Raw genomic sequence first — 19,851 nt, 5'->3', positions numbered from 1 at the left:
CTGCCTTGACTTGGTCACCTTCCAAAAGTGCCAGGATGATGGAACAACCTATTTTGTGGGTAAGAGTAGAGGGAGCCATGATTGTTACAACTATCCTCCTACAGAGAAATGGGTCTACTACTCAGGTCTCAGACAGTATGGGCTCCCAGATGGAGGAGGTAATGTCTTACAGAGGCTCAGGCCACCGTCCAGGATGTAGTTCAGAGGCTTAAGCTCCAGGCTCCCCAAGTTCAGTTGAGGCTCCTTACATGTTGGAGGGACCCACAGTTCAATCCAGAGTAATTACATTCTTTAATGCAACTCATGCTCTCCTGTATCAGGCACAACCACAATTAGCGTCCTGTTTTTTGCTTTGCATCTGAATAGCTCTTCCCCGCATATATGCCACTCTGACCTACACTAAAAATTACATCCCACTTGTTAATCTGACCTTTGTATGGGTGGGACCAGTCTCTCGGTGCACCTCTCCTCTAAGCCCCAGGGCTGTTTTATGAATCAAGGTTCCATTAAAGTAAGTAATATGACCTACCACAGCACATATCCAGAAAATGGACTGCAATTTGTTCCCAATACCTGGGGTTCCACCTCGTATGCAGGCCCCATGCTTACCAGTGTCTTCCAGCAAACTGGCCTGGGACCTATAACGGGCAATTCTCACCCCCCCAAGTAGACATTCTGCAGGAAAATGAGACTGTTGATGTCCCCCTGGTAGTACATGCTAGAGTTCAGAGGGCAATACAATTCATTTTCCTCCTAGTGGGGCTGGGGATTGCTGCTGGGGTTGGGACTAGGATTGGAGGGATAGCATCCTCCACTGCTTATTACCAGCAGCTGTCCACTGCCCTGGCAGGTGGATTCCAACAGGTAGCAAGTATTATTGAGACTCTGCAAGTCCAGCTAGCCTCCTTAGCTGATGCAATCCTACAGAACCAGAGGGAATTAGATCTCCTGACTGCCAAAAAGGGTGGACTCTGTTTATTTCTGGGAAAGCTATGTTGCTTCTATGCCAACAAGTCAGGGTAGTCTGAGACACAGCCAAGCAGTTTAATGATTTGGTTTCCAAACAGTGACAAGTGACAGCTGACTCCGGGGCAGGTTAGAATGGGCTCTGGTCATGGGCTCCAAGGCTACTGGCTCTCTTGGGGCTCCTAGCAGTTATTATTTTGGCACTGGCAGTCAAACCATGTGTCCTTAATCTGATTAAGCTATTCATAGCCTTCCTCCCACCTTGAAGCCATCAAATATCAACTGCTTGTCACTGCCCCAGAAAGCGCCCCAGAAAGCTATGTTTATCATCCTCCTGTTAATTGACCCTCCCTGAATATAGTTGAGGAGGCTCAAGAGGGGGGGATGATATGGAGAGATCCTGAATTCATGAATAACCCAGGGCTGATAACTGCCTGAAGTTTCTGTCCTCTGGCATACTTACTGCCCCTCTCCAGAGCTACAGGATAACCTAAACCTTAAATAGGTTAGACTTCCTGCTTCTTGGCCACTTCCATTTTAGGGCAGGTTCTAAGCCCTGTCCCCATTCTTAAGATCCCAAGACCTCCCCTCCCTAATTTCCCCATAAAAAATCATGTCCAACTCTCAGACAGGGCCAGAGATTCAGAGTGTTAACTCCTCTGTGCCCACCAATGTAATAAAGGGTCCTCCTGTCTCTCCTGAGTGCCATTTCCATTCCTCAGTGTCTGTTTTTCTGCAACAGGAGAGGCTATACAACTAAAAAGTTTTCAGAAGCAGGGATCAGCAGGTGGCATGGTGGTTAAGGGTGCTGGACTCCCACATGGCTGACCGTGGTTTGAGTCCTGGACCTGGTGACTTACTTTCTCACTTTCCCTCTCTCTCTCACTCTCTCTCTCTCACTCACTCTGTCCCTTTCTGGTCAAATTAAGATAAGATAAATAAGTAAATAAAATAATTTAAAAATTTTTTTTCAGAAGCAAAGAAAGACCTTTCTCCAAGTAGTTAAATGGTAAGACACAATTTCTAAATAAGCCGAGAATCTCTGTATCTCAAAATGCAGATAAAAAAGCCAAGGCAAGAAATTGCCAAAAAGCAGGAGGAGACAAAGGGCCCGCAAATAGCCATAAGTAACATGGACTCTAAAGACCCCCAAAAAATTTCCGTATGAAGGCTCAGAAAAGAGGTTATGAACAATGGTTTGACATTATCAGCAAGCAGTACAAACAACTTGAAAGCCATTTGGACGAGATATTTTTTAGAATTGCTAAAGGTATTGAAGAGATTAAGGATCTTGAATAACAGCTTACTGAAGGCCAAATAGCAGCAAATGAAACCTTTGAAAAGGATTCAGGAAGGACCAGCAGTTGGCATAATGGCTATGTTGCTGGACTCTCACGTAGTTGACCGCGGTTTGCGTCCCGGACCCGGTGGCTTAAAACTCACGCCGGGCACGTGTGTGTGCATGCCCAAGATCCCGGGAGGAGAATGGAGGGGAAGGGATTGCAGCGTGGCCATCCCCCCTGGAGGGTGATTTCTCACTTTCTGTCTCTCTGTCTCTCTCTGTCTGGTGAGCGCACACACCCTATAGCAAAAACCTCTCCAAAAAAAAAAAAAAAGAAAGAAAGAAAAGGATTCAGAAGGTAGTATAAGTTTGTTGTACAAGGACCAACAAAGGCCATGGTCTCAAGCAACTCGGGCCCAGAATGAGTGCAAGAAATTAAAGGACAAGGAGACGTTGCTGTAGAGATTGACCAGGAGCAGGACCAACTGAAAATACTTGCCTTAGATGCAGAAAATACGAGGAAAGAGATTGCAGATCTAGAAAGTGCCCTCCAAGGTTAGCAGATGATGATGGTTAAGGTATCCCAAATGGCTGACTACATAGTTTGAGTCCGGGACCTAGTGTAAAATAAGCTTATGCTTGCATCCCCCAAATCTCTAGACAAAACTAGAGGAGATGGGATTGTGGTGTGGCAGTCCCATTGAGCTATTGAGGGTGATTTCTTACATTCTCCCTCTCTCTCTGTTTCTGTCTCTTTGGTGACTACATGTGCCCTATGGCAAAAATCTAAAAAACAAAAACAAAAATAAACCAACAAAAAACAAAAAAAGGAAAAAAGTGCCCTCTAGGAGTATCATGAAGTGAATCCATCCTTGCAGCAGACCAGGAAAATGTCAATGCCTATGAAGCAGAACTAGAGGTTCAGGTGAAATTAAAGGATGTACAAGCAAACCAGCTTAAAGATAAGTTGAAAACAATAAGGTTTACACAGTTAGAACAATCAGGCTTTCAAGCAGAACTTGAGAAGAAAAGGCAAATACTCAAGAATATTCTCTGTAACAGCCCAATTTTCAGAAGAAAAGGAACAAGAGAATAGTAAGCCTGCATAAAACTTAAAACAACTGCAGGATGACAATAGCCTGTTAAAACAGTTAAAGATTTCCAGAATCACCTTAACTATGAGATTGATGGGTTGATTCATCCAGAAGAAATGGCAGTACCTGTGGATGAGCTAAGACAAAAAGTCAACATTAGGAGCTGGGGAAATGAGAATCCACAGTCATTCAGATATCTTGGAGAAAAATCTTACTGATTTACAGAAACAACTCAGTGAAATCCTTGTGAACACCCAGTGGGACAGAAAAGGGGCACACAGTAGAAGAAATTCCAAAAAGAAATGACTCTGCAACAAGAGAAACTGGTGAACAGACAGGAAGAGTTTGGGTAGGCCTGTAAGACAACCTTTAAAGCAAGAAGTAATTTTAATACGCAGCAACATGAAGTTGGAAAATAAAATTCACTATTTACAAGATCTATCACTGAGATAAGAGCCAGAAAAACAAGAAAATTTGGGGAAAAAATTTATGAACAACTTTACACTCATATATTCAACAATTCAGAAGAAATTGACCAATACCCCAAAACCATAAACTACTTAAACTCAGCCAAGATGAAATGAACAACTCTATAGTTATTCAATGAATGTCATCAATAATTTTAAGGCTTCCAAAAAAGAAATATCTAGGGCTAAATGGTTTCACTGGAGAAGTATACTAAATGTTGAAAGAATTAATGCAAAAAAAAAATAATAGAGAGAGCGAGAGGGAGGGAGAGAAGGAGAGAGAGAGAGAAAGAATGCACGTGCCCTAAGTTGGAAAAGCTTCAAAGCCACGTTAATTCAGCAGCAGGAGGGCTGTCTTGGCCAGACAGTTAGGGCATAAAAAGGGAGGAGATACTTCTATTCCAAGGAAACTATATCTAGGCAATAGCTGACCTCCATGAAGCTCTGAAACTGAGAGAAACCGAAGTAACTGAGAAGTAACTCATGGAAGCACTAAGTTTTCGGAAAGGAGAGCTTCACTTATAAAGTAGATAATTAAAAGAGAGGAAGAAAATCTTCAAGTAGTTTTAAGACAAATGTCTAAATATAAAACTGAACTAAAGAGTATTCTTGACATGGAGACCAGCAGTTGGCATGATAGCTATGTCGCTGGACTCCCATGTAGTCAACTACTGTTCGAGTCCCAGACCCAGTGGCCTAAACTCATGCCAAGCACATGTGCATGTGTGCCCAAGATCCCAAGAGGAGAATGGAGGAGAAGGGATTGTGGTGTGACCATTGCCCCAGGGGGTGATTTCTCCCTTTCTGTCTCTCTGTCTCTGTCTGCCTTTCTTGCGAGCGCATGCGCCCTATAACAAAAACCTCTACCCGTCCACACACACACAAAAAAGAATATTCTTGACATGTTGCAACTTGAAGACAACAATCTAAAAGGTTTGAAGCTACAACACAACCACAAGGTCTCTGCATTAGAGAAGGTTCAGGTTGAAGTACTAGAGGGGAAACTGGAGTTGGAGAATTAGCAACAGACAGCCCAGTGACAAAAATGCCCACCCACACCTCTTTTTATGAGGAAGCAAATATTTCATGAAATGTAATCTGCAGGGTACACTTGCAAACTGCTCATTATGGGGGACATTCAAAGATATCTTGGGCCAAAAAGGTATTGGGTGTGCTTTTGTGTTTTCACAAGCATTTGCACATCTGTGAAGGGCATTTATGTGTCTTCTGGTATAAGACTGGTAAGCATATGTGTTTAGGAGGTGCATGACTGAGTGTTAAATTGTGTGAGTGTAAGACATATCTCTGCTTGTGAGAAAGCATGTGTGCTCTGAGAATAGAGTGGCAGAAGCAGCAGCTCTTCCACAGTGACAATGGGAAATAAAGCAAATGACAAGAGCCAAGCATTACAATCATGTGTTGAATGTTTGAGCAAAGAAAAGGAAGCTCTCCAAGATAAATGTGACAATTGAGAAAGAATATGTCACAAACAAAAATAATTTTAGCAACTGCAGAAGAAAGTAGAAAAATGGCACAATCAAACTTAGAAAAGTTACAATTGAATGTCAGAAAACTGCAGGAGGAACTAGACCAACTGAATAAAGACAAACTCTCACTGCACAGCAACATTCCAGCAATGCAGCAGTAGTTACAAGAAAAATGAGAAGACATAAACTCATACAGGAGGAACTACATGGTCTAAGACTATCTTAACCTAGTCAAACAGGAGCTGCTTCAATGTACTGCTGGATATGGGACCTGGCTCTAGAGGATATCAGCAAATGGCCAAAAAGGTTTGAAAACTGCCACAAAGAAGGGGAGAGAAGGGGCCAACATGGTATGGAGGTAAGGTGGCTGTATTCTACATGGCTAATTTTGAGGTTCAAGTCCCAGACGTAGCCGCTTAAAACACACCAGGCATGCATGTGTGTGTGTGCCCATAATCCAGAGACGAGAATGGAGGAGAAGGGCCTGTGGAATTGTTGTCTCGGGGTGGAGTGGGGTGAGGGAGCAGGGAGCAGGTTTCTCACTTTCTATCCCTCTCTGTCGCTCTGGCTAGTGCATGTACCCTATAGAAATAAAACAAAAATGCTCATAGCAGTTTTATTCATAAGTGCCTCAAGAATTATACAACACAGGGAACCAGCAGTTAGTGTAATGGCTATGTCGCTGGACTCCCACGTAGTCGACCGTGGTTCACATCCCGGACCCGGTGGCTTAGAACTCATGCCGGGCACATGGGCGTGCATGCCCAAGATCCCGAGAGGAGAATGGAGGAGAAAGGATTGCGGCGTGACCATCCCTCCTGGGGGGTGATTTCTCGCTTTCTGTCTCTGTCTGTCTGGCTAGCGCACGCGCCCTGTAGCGAAACCTCTCCAAAAAAAAAAAGAAGAAGAAGAATTATACAACACAAAGAATGAGTTCTAGTTAACTATGGGCTTCAGTTAATAATAATTTATCAATATTGGTTCATTAAAATGTAACATTAAAATTATAAAAAATGTAACACACCAATATAAAATGCTAATTAGAGAGGAAGCTGTAGGAAGATGGGAAGGAGTATATGAAAACTCTTCTTTACATTGATTTTTCTGTAAACCAAAAGCTGCTCTAAAAAATAAATTGTATTGGAGTCAGCAGGTGGCGTGATGGGTAAGGGCACTGGATTCCCACATGGTCGACTGAGGTTTGAGTTCCAACTTGTCTTCTCACTTTCTCTCTCTATCTCTCTCTGTCCCACTCTAGTCAAATAAAAATAAATAAATAAATAATTCTTTTAAAAAATAAATTGTATTAATTTAAATATTAAAATAGGAAAAGACAGATGATAGATGCAGAGTACCTGAGATCAAATCCTGGCTCTGTATTAATGAGATCCCCAAACTAATTATATACACATAAATGCGCTGGTTTATATGAATCATTCTCTCTATAGTCATGCAAAATAAGACCTCTGAGGAAAGTTCAAAAATTTGAGTTCCATTCAAGCCTCCCAGAGACCTACACACTCAACTTCCCTCAGGAATTTTTGTCCTTAGATTCAGAAAATAGGGCAAATCAGGAAGGGTGTCGACCCAGCTTAGCCCTTCCTCTCCTGTTTGTAGTCTGAAGATAAAGTTTAATCCAAAAAGGAGATAACTATGCTAAACTAAGACTGAAGACATTACAGAAAGATGAAGAAAGGTTACTTTTTGTTGTTTTCTGTTTTCTACACAATTGACATTCACATGAAACAGGAGCACTTCCATTTTGAACTCCTCTCTATATTGGAAACTTGTTTCCTCCTTTTGCCTAGAGTAAACAGAGTGATTAACATTCCTACTGTCTTTACTAAATAACCCCAAACTCTCTACCTTAAGATGTTCCTTAGCACCAGACCCCATGCCCTGAGCCATGAAAGTCCTCAACTCTAAAAATGCCCGCATGTAACAGTGCTTAATTTTGCTTCTGTACAGATTCTTGTGCAAGGTCACTCCTCTTCGTCACCTCCCCATCCTCAATGGTTACTCCCAGACAGAGTGGGCAGGTTTTGCTCCACAGTGGAAGTCTTTGTGGGAGGATCAGGATGGGTTCCAGCAGGACATTTTTCATCACAGTCAGGAGGAACTCATGTCCCAGCCTCCAAGGACAGAATTGGTGACCTGACATTTGCTACTCTGCCTATCCACTTCTACAGGGAAAACCTTCCCATCAGCCTCTGTGTACCCCTCCCATGAACGATGTTGCAACAGACAAAGGGATGGAGCCCCATAGAAGGGACAAATCAGGCATCTGTCTGGTCTTGTCCCTCACAGGCTTTGTAAGTTCCTTAGCAATAAGCAATCAGAAATAAACCCTCCTCTGGATTGAAAGTATAAAGAGGGACTGTCCCCCCTTATCAATTTTGCCATTTAGCCTTTTTGAAACTACCACATAAAAGCAGTCACAGATCCGATCATGCTCTGTAGCAAGAAGCCATGGAGCCACAAACATATTCACTTTTCACAAACACTCACATTGATCCAGAGGTTATACATTCACTCCCCACACCAACCAATTACTAGATGAACCCTAACTGCTGGTCCTGTGACCAAAGGAGAGTGAGCAGGTCTCCTCCTCTACTCTATTCAAGTAGGTCTAACTAGGGCTCTACAGATCCCTGGGCACTTACAAGATTACCAGAGTTGATCAAAGTTGATGCATCAGTGTCCAGGAGTTGGTTCTCTCCAATTAGAGTCCAATGACCGAGGAACGCTTGGCCTTGGGGCGGGCACCCCGGCTAAGAGATCCCATCAAACAAGACGAGGGTGTACCTATCTCTCCACACTGTAGTGCCCATCCCAGAGGGAAATGCCATGGGACCAGTAGCTCAAAGGGCCAGTCTGACTCCACTTCCCAGCCAATGCACCAAATGTTGCAGAAAACAGACACTGAGGAATGGAAACAGCACTCAAGAGAGACAGGAGAACTCTTTATTACACTGGTGGGCATGGATGAGTTAACACTGAATCTCTGGCCCCAAATGGGGGTTGGACACAGTCTTTTATGAGGGAATTGGGGAGGGGAGGTCTCAGAATGTTAGGAATGGGTAAGGGGCTCAGAACCTACCCTAAAATGGAAGTGAGAAAGAAGCAGGAAGTCTAATCTATTTCAGGTTATCCTGTGCTCCGGGGAGGGACAGTAAGTTTTCCAGAGAACAGAAACCTCAAGCAGCTATCAGCTCTGAGTTATTCATAAATTCAGGGTCTCTGCATATCAGCACCAGACACTAAGGCTGATTCACATACCTTGCTGATACTAAGAACCAACTCTTATCCTATCACTAATAAACTGCTTCAGATACCTTCTGATGATGGTCTTTTAACCAATCCTGTATATTGTCTTATCTTCCCTGGAGCCTCGCCTCTTACTTTTGAACAGCATATACTCTTCCCAAATTTACCTCTTTTTTAGTTTAAAAGAAGCTTGCTTCCTCAGAGGGGACAGATATATTGTCACTTCTTTCCAACCCTGCAGGTGGTGGGAATCTGGTTACATGCCCCATGGTCTGACCCTTATTTAGTGCTTAGGATGAAATTCTGACTACTTTTTCATACTCTAAAATAATTTCCAGGGGCCCTGAGAGAGTAATACCTATAAACATTAACAGATCATTGATAGTGGAATGCTACATCCTGTCCTAATCATAATGTTTTTATTATCCATAATAAGCCTTCTTATTTCTTAGAGTAAAGCACATTCTTTTGCTGATTTCTTTCAGAAACAAACACTTGTGTTTTTCTTTTTTAATTTTTACTACAGGGCTCAGGTACTGGATAGAGACTGAGAGAGGAAAAATGAGAAAAAAACCCTAGGGAGGATGGCCATGCCACAGTCCCTTCTCCTCCATTCTCCTCTCAGGGTTTTGTGCATTCACACACATGTGCCTGAATTGATTTTCAAGTCCCTGGGTCTGGGATCTGAACTTTAGTCAGTCATGTCACCATCCAGCACTTTAACCACCACCACCTACTAGCACTTGTGTTTTTCTTTAACCAATTATTGATCTAAGAATTTCAAACTCATCTATAAATATAAACCTCTTATTCCAGATGTCCTGCCATTTTGGCCAAGCTAATGCAAAGGGTTCCTTATGCTCTCAGACCTAAATAAAGGAACCTTTATATCTTAGCATCCTGAGAAACACACTTATCTTTCTCCAGGGATATCACTCAATTTTGTGCTTATTAATAAGCCACATTAATTATTATTTCTAGAGAGTTGATTACTTCTGTCAACAGTGCTAGTATTATAAGACCAATAAATTCCTTTCTCTTTATAACTTTTACTTTGCAGTTTTCCTTTTTCATTCAACAGTAGCCTTGTATTTTTCCCCCTCTTTGCTCTCTGTCCCAACCCTGACCTTGGCTAACATTTATTGAAAATGTCAGACTATCCAGTGAGCTACAGAGCATGGTTATTAAAAGAAAGAACTCTCTCAATTAGCTATTTTTCTTCATTTTGAAGCAGGAGAAATCTAGAAAATGGAAATGAGTAAGGGGGCTGGAGCATCCACTCATGTGGCTAGATAGAAAAACTAATCAAGGAAGAAAATTTCCTGCCCAACTTAATATAGGCAGGAAATTAGTGGGGAATGTTAGCTGATTAAGCCATATTTGATATAGCCAATGAGATGAATTACTGGACCCAGCCACACTGATATAGCTAATGAGATAAATCAGTGGGCCCAGTCACATTTGATAGATCCAAAGAGATGAGAACAATCACTGTGCCCAGCCAATGATCAACCAACATGGCCTAGATTAAAACATTATAAACCTCACAGGATGTAACTGTTATAAAACATTATAAACCTCACAAAGAAAGAGGGCCTTTGAGCCATTCTTTCTCTGTTCACTCAGACCCACTAATGCCTCTCAGGAGAATACTTTTCCTTTTACTTAATAAGCTACCTTTTACTTTCACTATTGGTGTGTTTTGTTCACTTCTTTGTCCAAAACACCTGGATATCTCACAGAAGCCATCCTGCAACACTTTCACTACTATTGGTATATTTGTACTAAACACTAAGAACCTGGATATCATCATAGAAGCCATCCCACAACGATTTTTTATTGAGCTCTTTTTTGTTGTTGCTGTGTTTTGTTTTCTAGAATCCTAGATCTTGGCCAGTCCAAAATTGCAATAAAGCAAGTTACCAAGCTGAGAAGATATTGATGACCTGTGGACACAGCCTCTAACACTTTCATTCTCATGCTCAATAATATGGGCTCATTCACAGTGTGCCCAAGGTTTATGACAAGCCAGTTAAATAATGGTGAATACAACCACAGGACACTGGACTCTGCTAAATTCATCTTCCATATAAAACCTTTGTTTCTATGAGAGATTAGGTAATACAGTGTTCATGATATGACACATCTCCATCACCAGGTCATCAACTCCATCACTTGAGTGATGCAAGGTAATTAGGGAATTTGTCTCCATAGTTTAAATTTTGGACTCTTTGAATTAGTATATTCAATATTTATCGTGTGTCTCTTTGTCCATGTTAAGGCCCATTGGATTTTGACTCCTTTCAGCCAGACTTGCTATTTTACTAAAGAATGCCAACACACATCTTAGCACATGATTCCAAACGCCAGTTGAATCCAAACATACAAGGAAGATTTTTCATGTGTGCATATTTTTTTGCCATGATTGATTTTATAGACAAGTGAAAAGGGTATATGTCTCACAATATTTATATGGGCAAAAACTATTCCTTTAAGGACACTAATATTCTTAGATATACTGCTTTAGCCATGGGTAAATTTCTTTAAGCCACTAGCCACAAAGTAGCAAATGAAGTAAGTAGCTTAAAGATTAACATTTTGAGAAAAAAAAAAAAAGAACTTCCAGTATAAAGCAGAGTATAAAATGATACCCAAACCTTCCCTGAATGATCCTTCATAGACTTTTTTTTTTCTAATATATTTTTTTGGGGAGAGAGATTTTTTTGATAAATAATTTTTAATTTATTTCCATTTGTTATTATTATTATTATTTATTTTATCAGACAGAGACAGAGAGAAAGAAAGGGAAAGTGAGAAAGCAAGCCGCCAGGTCCGGGACTCGAACTGTGGTTGGCCATGTGGGAATCCAGCACCTTTAACCACCATGCCACCTGCTGTCCCCATAAACTCTTTTATACAGAAAAAAAGGTCATCTAAGTACCTTAAGGGCATGACTTAAAGACACTTCATTTAAAAGAGCTTCTAAGTATCTTAAGGACAATGTCTTACAGTACTATCAGTTAGCCCAAAGCAGAGAAAGTCTTATCTCAAAAAGATCTGAGAATGTAGTTTTGCCTGAAGTAAAGGATTATGTATTGAATTACAAAAGAAAGTTCACAAGGTTTTTAAAGAATTACCCAGTTTGCAACAAACAAGCATATTAAAATTTGCTCTGCAGTTGGCCTGTGGCATGGTGGTAAGGCAGCTGGATTCCACATGCCCAATCCCACTATTCGAGTCCCATATCTGAGGATTTAAAAAAACACACCAGGTACATGTGCATGCATGCCCAAAATACTGACAGGAGGGAGAAAAGGAGGAGAAGGAAATTATTTTTGTGACTTTAAACCCCATAAAGTTTGAATGACTTATCATTCAGCAAAAAATAACCAGAACACACTCCTCCCACAAACATACACACATTTTAGCAGGTTAAAAAACAAAAATAAAAATCCAAGGCAAAGAAATGTAGATTGATTTGCCTATAATACTGATAGTAAGTGGTTAAAATGGGGTTTGAAGCTGGAGTGTGAGCTCTGAACTAGTATAGAATACTTGATGCCCCTCAAGCTTCTAGAGCTACCAATGGGAAAATCTAAAGCTTATTATGCTTTGACTGTTTGAAGTTGGAAAGCAAATTTGTTTACTGATCAAATCTCTTCTTAACTCATGGTTCAGCATTAAGCTCTGTTCTCTTTTTTTCCAATATTAGGCATTTCAAATAAGTTGACTTTGTGCCCAACTTGTCACCCTAATTTTGGTAGTCTCCCAACTCGAAACTAATTATGGAGCACTTAAACTTTCCAACCAGGTGCTTATTATGCAGTTTTCACATGGTTATATGAAATTTGGTGGAATTCACAAGAAAAAAAAAAGGCTGAATAAATCATTCTAAAATATACATGTATATCTGGCTATCGCTATATATCTGTAAACATTACAAAGCCAATTTTGACTATGTAAAACTGTGTTATTTCAAAGAGTTTGATTTTTTTAAAAATTATGTTATTTCTGACACCTATAGATGACTAATTATGTAGTTATGAAAGCACTTATAAATGAAGGAAATGAGGAAGAGAGAAGGGAAGGGCAGGTGGGAGAAATCTCCGATCACTTTAGTTCTGTTCTCTCTTTCTTTCTTTCTTTCTCTCTTTCTTTCTCTCTTTCTTTCTCTTTCTCTCTCTCTTTCTCTTTCTTTCTTTCTTTCTTTCTTTCTTTCTTTCTTTCTGTTTTTGCTACAGGGCACATGTGCTTGTCAGAGAGAGACAGTGAGAGGAAAAGTGAGAAATCACCTTCCAGGGGGCATAGGCATGCCACAATCACTTCTCCTTCATTCTCTTCCTGGGATTCTGGGCATACACACACACACATCCAGTATGATTTTCAGGCTACTGGGACTGAGACTCAAACCATGATTGACCATGTGAGAGTTCAGCACCTTAACCACCATGCCACTTGTTGGCCCCTATTTGGTATTTCTACAGCTCTTCAGGCACAGGTGTAGTGGCCATAACAACAACATAGTATGTGGCCTTTGAGGTATGAAGTTTGTTTCAAGTATCCACCCAAAGGCCCCCTTGACTATAGCAGACTGATGGATGACCTCATCAGGAAAGAGTCTACTGTTTGGGTCAGTTGACAGCTCTGAGCCCATCATCCTAGAAGCAAACTTTTAACACTTTCCTTTTCCTCTGACAGGATCCCTTTAGTTTCATACCTATAACTCCAACACTAATCCAAGCTATTATCTTTCAACTACAATAAAATTCAGCTTATCAATGAGCATGCAAAGGCTCACTTCTAGTCCCTGAGAAGGATAAGAAGGAGAAAAGTAGAAAATCAGCAAGCAGAGTCCTAGGAAATAATATGCCATAAAACATTAGGTTGATGGTAAGATTTCTGCCAGTTTTTATTTTCTTCTCTATGTGTGTTTTCTAAACATTTCATAATACATCTGTAAAACTGAAACAAAGTTTAATTATTAAAAATAAAGGAAAAATATAATCTTTCTAAAAATGTATGATGTCACATGACAGAAAGACTATCTGAGCAGCTTCTTTAAACTGAGATCCTCACTGTGGGTCTTCTTTTTTTTCTTAGACTTTTGCCATAGGGTGCATACACTCACTGGAGAGAGACAGAAAGGTGAAGTGAGAAATCACACCCCCCCCCAACCCAGGAGGGATGGCCACATTACAATCCCTCTTCTATTCTCCTCCTAGAATTTTGGGCACATATGCACACACATTGGGTGTCTTTTTCAAGCCACTGGGTCTGGGGCTGGAACCACAGAGTCAACCATGTGGGAGTGCCTTAACCAGCGTGCCATCTGCTGGTCCTGTCACTGGGTGTCTTGTCTTAACTTCCAGACCACACACTGCTAATCCAATCAAATAATCAAACAAGTTCTCCCTATTCTAGCTTCATCTGTCTTTAGCCCATAAAAATATGCCATTCTGGGCCAGCAGATGGCATAGTGGTTAAGGTGCTAGACTCCCACATAGCCATATACAATTCTAATCCCAGACCTGGTAGCTTAAAACTCATGCCAGGCACATGTCTGTTTAGAAGAGGATTGATCAGCTTCTTATGGTCATAGGAGCATCAGTCAGGGCTCTCCCAAGGTGGGGTGGAGATGTGTTAATCTCTATTGTGAGTGTGAGAGTTAATGTCTCTGTGGCTCAATGGTCAGGTGGAAGAGTTCGACCCAGTAGGGCCCCAGGATCTGTTTTGAGCTTTTGACTTTTACCTCTTAGGTCAGGACAGCACGTTGGCAAGGCCGCTGCTGTATACCCCCCACCACCACCACCTAGGAATAAAACTTAGGTCGAATTAGCATGTTGGCAAAGCTGCTTGCTATTTGCTCCAGAAACTGTGGTAGCCTCGCTGGGAAGAGACCCCCCCCCGCCTCCCTGATATACTATAAAAAATTACATAGCTCTCTTGAGTATGTGATGATATTTTCCCAAAAGTCCCCCGACCTCTCCCCTTAGCCCTGATCACCTACTGTTAATTACAATGCTTTATCTCCGTGGTCACAATGGAGGGTGGGCTGAAGTTCTACCTAGGCAGAAATAATCCTGACCTTTGGAAGGTCCTTTAAGATACATTTAACATAAACTTAAAGATAATCTTTTCTTTACATAAAATAGGATTAGGTCAAAACTGGCCCAGGATATCCTACCCTCACCAAGTGAAATAGATAAATATATTAGGATTCCTTAAATTAAGTTTTAGATCCCTATAAAACTATATAAGTATCATTCTTTATTAAGATCCATAAGAACTAATATCTATACTTGAGATTTTCTTTTCTCAGCATCGTGTTCAGTAATCACAAGATGGCTGCCGCCGCATCAGCTGATAATTATCTCTACTTACTGGAACCACTTTCCCAAACCTGCATTCCATGGAGACCCACCTACCTCAAGTGAACAATTGTGGAACCTCAATAGAACCACCCTTAATCCAACCCTGAATGGAATCTATGATCCCTATTGAACTGATAATTAGAACACATAGCCCCTTGCCCACTTACTTGCATGTAACACATTTTCAATAAAAAGGCATGATGATTCCTAGCAGGGGTCACTCCTCAGGGAGTGATCTCTAGGGGTGTCCGGTTAAGGATGTGCATGAAAAAGGTACCGAGGCCTTAGTCTTCTTCTTTTCCAGCGTTGGATTGACGAGTCAACCCACCCCTGCTGAGGCTGGACCCCGGCAGTCAGGGACTACAGAATCTGACTGAGTCCTAACCCACAGTTCTATGGTGACCTCAAACAGCTGAAAAGTGAAAATGATGCTGGGGGACTTGCTCCCGACCTGTGTGTTCAATCTTACTGAGGATTTATACCAAGTTGTTAAAGCCAAGAGGCACACTCAGGTACCCACAAGGAACATGGCCAGGTGGACATCTGTTTGGTTACCTCCTTGGAGGGGTCTCCCACTCTTTATTTATTGCTACACCAGTCACAAAAGGGAGAGATACTCAGAATAGTAGCAAGGCTTACTTAGTGGATGTCAGACAGGCTCCCGTGTCCCAGAAGACTTAAACCATACTTTTATGCAGCCATTGCCACCGTTACCATTCCACCACCATCTTTAAAGCTTTTCCATTGTCTTGACTGCATCCCACAGAGTGCCCTTTTGCCTTGACCAATCATGGTTCAACAATCAGGACAACCTCCTGAGACCTAACCTTAAGCTCACCATCCTCTTGCACCTTTTTTGTCACTCATTTCCCATCCCTGACTCATGCTATTATCTGAATTTCTATTGAGAAAATTTTCCTTGGCAGGCCACTTTGGCCCTTTTGCTCAGTATGTTGCCAAGAGGCTTCCCAGACCTCCATTACCACCCAAAGCTCATTCCCTGGTCCTATAAAGATTGCCCCTGGAGTGCTGAACATCTCTTCCTGATGTGGCTCAAGTTCTGGAGACAGTGGGAATCACTTCAGAGACATGCCCTTAGTTGTCTCCTGGCCCTGGCAATGGGAGATTGCCATGCTGCCTGGGAGATTGTAGCCTTTGACTCCTGGTGAGAGCTGCATTTCCTAGGTTACTGTGGGAGTAAATGTCAAGCCCAAGGGTCTTGTCATGGGTAACTTTCAATCCAAGTCCACAGTTCTTGATTGTATGCTTCAGAATTTTAAAAAGGGCTTTTCAGGTGACTACAGCATTAAGATGACACCAAACAGGCTCCATACCCTCTGTGAGGTGGAATGGCCTTCCTTCAAAGTAGATTGGCCAACTGAAGGCACACTTTATTTGCCCACCATCTAGGTAGTCTATGGGCTTGTCACCAGTCCTCCTGGTCATCCTGATCAGTTCCCCTAAATAGACTCCTGACTTCAAATAGCTCAGACCCTCCCTCCCTGAGCATGTTTTAGTGCCAAAAAGGAGGGACAATGCACTATCTTGGTTGCTCAAATTCCCACTCTGAGCCAGGTCAAGAAGGAAACCACCCTCATTTAAAAAATTTTTTTTTAATTTTTTAAATTTTTTATTTTTTATTATCATCATAATCTTCTTTATATTACACTGGATTACATGTAACTTTACAGTGTATTACATTGCTTTTTCAAAAGGGAATGCCATGCATGTCAGTCAATACAGAGACCACCCTCATTTTCTAAGGGGATCCTGAGGATGACCCACCTGTCCTAAAGCCTCCATATGCCATCATTATACCCTCAGCTGATCCAGTGGCCAACACCTCACCACCTTTGGTCTTGCTGACCCCTGGTGGCCCAGGATCATCTCCTATCTCTGAGCTTTCAAAAGCCTCTGCATGGCTGGCTCTGGGAGGCCATAAACTCTGGTCAAGCTCTCAAAAAGCAGTACCAATTTTCCAACTCCCACTTAGGAGAACTAGAGGTCCACCACATGCAGGGCCTGATAGAGATATCAGTGAGGGCAGAGTAGTCTTATACTGCCAACCCTACACCACAACAGACTTACTGAATTAGAAACACCCCTTCTTACTCAGAGAAACCCCAGGCAACAGTAGATCTCATGGAGCCCATTTTCCATATGCACCAACCTAAGTGTGATTATTGTCACCAACTCCTTCTCATGCTTTTTAATACTGAGGAACACTGCTGGGTTCTAGCCAAAGCCCAGAAATGGCTATAGAAAGACTCTGGACCCTGAGGCTTGGGCCAGAACCACTGCCCCTAATGTAAAGCCCAACTGGGACTACAACATTAAAGCAAGATAAACAGACATTGAGCAGTATTGGCAGGCCCTCATCCAAGGAGTCTGAGCAGGAGCCAAGAAGCCCACCAACATGGCTAAAACCTCCACAGTAACACAGAAATCTGAAGAACCCCCTGCAGATTCTATGAAAGATTGTGTGAAGCATTTTGAATCTATACCCCTTCAATCCTGAGCCCAATGATGGTAAATGTGGCTTTCGTGGCCCAGTTGGCCCTGGGCACTGGTCAAAAACTGCAGAAGCTTTAGGAATTCACTGGAATGAGTGCAGCACAACTTTGGAAGTGACTAATTGAGTCTTCGTAAACAGAGAACCAGAGGAGAAGAAGGAGGCCAATCATCAACTACGGCAAAAGGTTTTGTACTTGCTGTGGTGCTCAGGAAACAAAGCAAAGATCCCTCAGGCATGAAGAATAATGCCCTGAAAAAGATACCACTCCAGCAAAACCAGTGTGCATATTGCCAGGAATTTGGCCACTGGAAAAATGAATGTCCCAAATGGAAGGTTGCCAGGTGAAGGACAGGGCCCACACCACCCATCTTCCTTCTGAGAGCCCCCACCCTGTGGTCTCATGACTATAATTGGCCCCAAACTCAATTAGGCCAGATTGGGTTCCTTGTTTCTCAGTCTCAAGGAACCCAAGGTTCAAATGATGGCTGGGGTCCAACTACTTGCTTTCCTAGTCAATACTGGAGCAGAACATTCCATTCTAACCAAGCCACTGGCCATCCTACAAGCTCCATGTACCCTATGGAAAGAAGGCTACTCTCCCTTTAAAATAATCTTTGTACAACCTCCACCGGTGGTTGCCAAAATCCGAGGGGGATATATCTAATAAATGGAGGACTTAGATCTCACCTACCAGCTACTGGCCTTAGGACTGACCTGAAAAAAATAACTCAAAACACCCTAGAGAGACTTCTCCTGCCCATGGCAAATGGAGTTCACCCTCACAATCCAGGAGACACTGCCGGAGTAGAGAATTAGAAGAAGGATCCCCTTCAACCCTCATGGGTGGACCCCTATGTGGTTGTTCTGGTTACTCCTACTGCTGTTAAGGTTGCAGGTATTACCCCTTGGATACATCACACCCGAGTGAAACCAACAGCATATCCAGAGCAACCTGGGACCTAGTTGGTACAGAGGCATGCTGACAAGCCACTATGAGTGGTGTTCTGAAAGACAAGAAGATCTAGCCCTTTGGCAGCTGCTCCTGGGCTAGCTGGTTAATGGACAGCAGAAGCTTAAGGAATCTACAGCCCTGCTTTGACCACCCTGGAAGCTGGTCAATCAACGCACAGCAGAAGATTGAGTACTCTTGGCCTGAACAAACACCCATGAACTGTTCGGTGTCCCTGGTGGCCACTTGCATCAATCCCCTAACTTTCACTCTATTTGTAACAACTGTTTGGTATTTGCACTGGGTCTAGCAGCAATAGCCCCTTTTGAGTGGAAATGGTATGAAAAACTCCTGCTTGTATTGCTCTCTCTCTCCTGCATAGGGGCCTCACCACCATGAAGTGCCTCTAATGAAGACAGATTCCATGAAGGGTGTCAGTTCTTCCCTCCTGATGGAGGTCCTCATCCTTCCCATTCTGCTGAGAGCTACCTCCTCATGCTCATACTGTATCAGGGAGTTCACAGTCAGGGGTATCCAACTATAGCCCTCCAGGACCAATTTGACTCCTGGGCAGAAGTCATCATGCAGAACAGATGAGGGTTAGATCTTCTGACCATGGAAAAGGGGGAACTTTGCTTTTTTCTGGGAGAAGGATGTCGCTTCTATGCCAACAAGTCTGGCATTGCTAGAAACTTGGCCCAACAGTTCTGTAACCAAATGGCAAGAAGGAGACAAGCTGCTGGATGTTGGAGTGGTCTTTGGCAATGGGCTCTCTGGCTGCTGCCCTTTTTAGGCCCTTTTGTAACAGTACTCCTAATTCGAACCTTGAGCCATGCATTCTGAACCTTGTTACTGCATTTGTCTCCTCCAGGGTAGAAGCTGTTAAATACCAAAAGCTTGTACCACTGCAGGAGGACAACCTACTGACCAATTGACCCTCTTAAACAGATTTTTGAGGAGGCTCAAGTGGGAGAATGTGCCAGGAAAGGGAAAAGAAGGAAGAGATTATCTCAGACACCCACTGACCTAGCTTCAGATTATCATCACTTGCAGCACACCACCCTGTCCCAGAAGGCTGACTGTGACTGGTTTTGTGCCGTCCTTGCACTGCTCCTGCACTACCCCTACACGGCCCCTTTAAAGCCAGTGCCAAAGCTGGCTTGGGGGCTTGAAGTCAGTAAGGTAAACCCCTCTGAGCCCACTGACAAAATAAATCTGATTCTCCAACTCTCTGAGTGTCACTTGGTTTCTTGGCTATCTGGTTGGCAGTCCAAATTCTACAACACATTCTCCTTGCTCTACATAAAAACTACAGCCTCAGAAGAATCCTCCAGAATACTGTCCAACAAGTCTTCAAGGCAATTTTAAAATCATTTGTCTTTTTTCTTCCTATTTAGAGTGAGGCTTACTTTTTTTTTTTTTTTTTAGAGGGTTTTTTCTATAGGGTGCGTGC

General features: G+C 42.4%; 2 pseudogenes; both read left to right on the top strand.

Moving 5' to 3' along the window:
- The first annotated feature begins 2,005 nt into the window (after nucleotides 1–2,005).
- Nucleotides 2,006–7,454, top strand: LOC102495533 (centriolin-like; annotated as a pseudogene).
- Nucleotides 7,455–8,028: 574 nt separating this feature from the next.
- LOC102495122 (transcription initiation factor TFIID subunit 9-like) overlaps nucleotides 8,029–19,851 on the top strand; it is a 56,589-nt pseudogene continuing 44,766 nt past the window's right edge.

This window comes from Tupaia chinensis, unplaced genomic scaffold (assembly GCF_000334495.1).
Source record: "Tupaia chinensis unplaced genomic scaffold, TupChi_1.0 Scaffold000121_1, whole genome shotgun sequence".
NCBI lineage: Eukaryota > Metazoa > Chordata > Mammalia > Scandentia > Tupaiidae > Tupaia > Tupaia belangeri.
This window is presented reverse-complemented; position numbering and strand designations above follow the sequence as displayed.